The sequence below is a fragment of the Mandrillus leucophaeus genome, unplaced genomic scaffold, assembly GCF_000951045.1.
Source record: "Mandrillus leucophaeus isolate KB7577 unplaced genomic scaffold, Mleu.le_1.0 Scaffold10, whole genome shotgun sequence".
In the NCBI taxonomy this organism is placed as follows: Eukaryota; Metazoa; Chordata; class Mammalia; order Primates; family Cercopithecidae; genus Mandrillus; species Mandrillus leucophaeus.
The window spans coordinates 5,966,280-5,970,273 of NW_012098098.1; positions in this window are offsets into that span (position 1 = coordinate 5,966,280).

A 3,994-nucleotide genomic window follows, 5' to 3' on the forward strand; every position below is an offset into this window, starting at 1 on the left:
GAGTATGTAACTTCCTTGCCCCTTGGATCAGGAGATCAGAGGTGCTGGGTCCTTTATATAAACTAACTGCAGATATAATGCTGGAAGAACCGAAACTTACAGCCTTGCTCCTGCCAAAAATTAAGTTTTCCTGACTACTTTTGACAGCTGAGTTTGCCGGTTAGAGTGGCCGTTTTAAATGAGCTTTGTTCCGCTAACTCATTTGCAAGGGTAGGTCATTCTTCAGACCCATTTGGGAAAATGGAAGAAGAGAGTGTTTGGCATCTGCAGTACCGTTTGGGGTGTAGCAAGGCGCTCATCATTTCTTCTGAGACTCACTTCCAGCTTGTTGTCTGTAAAGTGGTCCTTTCCCGTTCAGTTGTTGAGATTCTCCTGGTGAGCCTTGACCTCGGCTGAATCCCGCTTCCCAGCCTTGGGAGGAGAGTCTTTGCCTGATAATTTTACTATCTAAGGGCAGTATGGAGCCCAGCCAGCCCTGGAACCGGTCAAATGTGTCCCAAAGCCGGAAACTCCTCTCCCGTTTTAGGTGGGACATGCTGAAATGTTGTAAGAAAGCTTTGTGGAGTCACTCCAGAAAGCAAACAGGTAAGTTAACCTGTGGCCTAGATCGTGTTTCAAGAGATTTGTGTTTTGTCACGGCTACAGAGCATCTCAAGGTGAGTACCTCCTTATCAAGCAGTTTAGTGGTCAAGCTTGGTCAGTTTGCGAGTGGGGTCTGTCACCAACCTTGATAACTTTCATTTAGATATTGTAATCCCGTGAGATTATGAGTCAGAATTTTAACCAGATGTTCCGGAACTCAGGCATTCAAATAGGGACTGCTCTGTTGAAAGTAACTGTCCCAAAATGTTGTGCTTGTATTTCATTGGTGCTTCTTTGCCAAAACCTCTTTAGAACTCCTGTTTTGGTAGTAAAAATGTAGTCATATGGGAAAATCAGTTTTATCAGTAGTCACCCACCAGGTTTGACCAAAAGTTGTCTTATGTGGTTGGTAACTTACCTTATGAGGTGAGACTCTGACTTGCAGCACTTATCAGAGACTGGCTTGAGAGGGGGAAGATTTGCCACCACGGAGAACACCAGAAGACTTCTTCAGGCTTGGAAGGTCATTCGAAATGAGAAGGTCCCCAAATGCTCTGCACTTCAGCAGTGCCATTGGAGTCTGTGCTTCCTCCCAGAGGGACTGCTTGGAAGGGAGGTAGCACCTAGTCTTTATTATTACTATTATTTTTTGAGACGGAGTCTCACTCTGTTGCCCAGGCTGGAGTGCAGTGGCACGATCTCGGCTCACTGCAGCCTCCTCCTCCTGGGCACTTATTTTATATTCCTTTCTGGTAGGCAACAGGTAGTTCCTCAAGTAATGAGATTTTTGTCATGTATCATCAAATATTTATCAAGTATCATCTGCCAAATGCAGAAAGCAACAGAGTTGGGATGACGGGTACTTGTTACTTCATTCCTTAGGCAAGCTTACCCATCTGGTGAATCGGAGGACTAAGGATTTAGTTCTATATCATGCTGAGAATCTTCAGTTATAGAGTGATAGTGTACGAAGACCAAACTGAGCACGAATTGCAAACATAGGTGTCAGTTGAGACTTGTCTGCTGACACCTGTGTCTACGCTTTTCATTTCATTGTCTACACTTACGAGGCTACGTTTCTTTTCCTGGCACCTTATTATTATTTTTTGAAACGGAGTCTGACTCTGTTGTCCAGGCTGGAGTGCAGTGGCACGATCTGGGCTCACTGTAACCTCCTCCTCCTGGGTTTGAGTGATTCTCCTGCCTCAGCTTCCTGAGTAGCTGGGACTACAGGCACGTGCCACCATGCCCAGCTAATTTTTGTCTTTTTAGTAGAGACGGGGTTTCACTGTGTTTTGGCCAAGTTGGTCTCGAACTTCCGACCTCGTGATCCAGCCGCCTCAGCCTCCCAAAGTGCTGGGATTACAGGCATGAGCCACTGCACCCAGCCAATTGTGTGATTTTTAAAAACTAGTTTGAGGGGACGTTTAGTTTTGCATAAAAGTCAGTTTATTTAAGAGATCACTTTGTTTGCAAGGTTGACATTAGACTATAAAACATGAGAATCAGAATTTGTCACATTTCAGGTCTGGGTTCAGCTTGGGACATCCTGCTGGGTACCAGGTGCTCCACTTCGGCAGCTGGGGAGATGTAAACTACCTGCCCTTCTGTGAGGAAGATGTTTATACATTGTCATAAAAATTGTACAAAGAGGCTGGGTGCGGTGGCTCAAGCCTGTAATCCCAGCACTTTGGGAGGCCGAGACCATCCTGGCTAACACGGTGAAAGCCCGTCTCTACTAAAAAATACAAAAAACTAGCCAGGCGAGGTGGCGGGCGTCTGTAGTCCCAGCTACTCGGGAGGCTGAGGCAGGAGAATGGCGTAAACCCGGGAGGTGGAACTTGTAGTGAGCTGAGATCTGGCCACTGCACTCCAGCCTGGGCAACAGAGCGAGACTCTGTCTCAAAAAAAAAAAAAAAAAAAAAATTGTACAAAGATAGTATAGGATGTTACTAATGTCATTAGCTAGGCAAGAGAGAGAATTGCCAGTTTGCCACTGGTGACTTACTGCTACAACCCCACATGCACTCTGATTCTTGAACAGTGAGAGCGTAGAGGCCTTAGCGACCCTGGTGCTTTTCATCCTTGCCTTTGTTGCCTTGGGCTGCAGAAATGCTCTGTGCAGCAAGCGCCTCTGTGATGCTGTTTGGGGAGCGACTCCTTGGCTTTTCCGTTTTTGGCAGTGTATACCAGTTTAGTACTACCTTTGATTAAGAGAAAGACGGTCTCACCCTGTTATCCAGGCTGGACTCGAACTCTTGGGTTCAACTGATCCTCCCACCTCAGCCACCCAAGCAGCTGGGATTGCAGGCACTTGCCACCACTCCTGGCTTAGGACTGACTTTTTAATAATTCCTCCCAGTAGTCCTGCCTCTGTGTAGTAACTGGATAGTGTAGTTAGAAAACCGAAAAGAGAATCATTTTCAGAACTGTGTGCTTTCAAGTGACTTAGAATGGATTGGTTGGTTTGTGAATTTATGTTTTTGCTAATCATTTAGGGTTTTTTTTTTTGAGACGAAGTCTCGCTCTGTTGCCCAGGCTGGAGCGCAATCGTGTGGTCTCGGCTCACTGCAGCCTCTGCCCCCGGAATTCAAACAATTCTGCCTCAACCTCCCGAGTAGCTGGGATTACAGGTGCCCGCCACCACGCCCAGCTGTTGTTTTGTATTTTTAGTAGAGACAGGGTTTCACCATGTTGACCAGGCTTGTCCTGAACTCCTGACCTCAGGTGATCCACCCACCTCAGCCTTCCAAAGTGCTGGAATTACAGCCGTGAGCCACCACCCCTGGCCCATTTAGTTTTTATGAAGTGATGAATGATTTAGGTTTTCTTTTGGGATGGAGTCTCACTTAGCACCACCTAGGCTAGTGTGCAGTGGTGTGATCTCGGCTCACTGCAACCACTGTCTCCCAAGTTCAGGCGATTCTGCCGTCTTAGCCTCCCAAGTAGCTTGAATTACAGGTACCTACCGTCATAACCGGCTAATTTTTGTATTTTAGTAGAGACCGGGTTTCACCATGTTGGCCAGGCTGGTGTTGAACTCCTGACCTCAGGTGATCCACCTGCCTTGGCCTCCCAAAGTGCTAGTATTACAGGTGTGAGCCACCACACCTGGCCAGATGTGGGGTTTTTTTGGCGTTTTGGTTTTTGTTTGAGACAGGGTCTTGTGTCATCCAGGCTGAAGTGCAGCCTCAACCTCCTAGGCTCAAGTGATCCTCCCTCCTCAGCCTTCTAAGTAGCTGGGATGACAGGTGCCCTACCACGCCCAGCTAATTTTTGTATTTTTTGTAGAGACCAGGTTTTGTTATGTTGCCCAAGCTGGTCTAGAACTCCTAGGCTCAAGTAATCCGCCCACCTCAGCTTCCCAAAGTGCTGGGATTACAGGCATGAGCTACCGCACCTGGCCAATTTG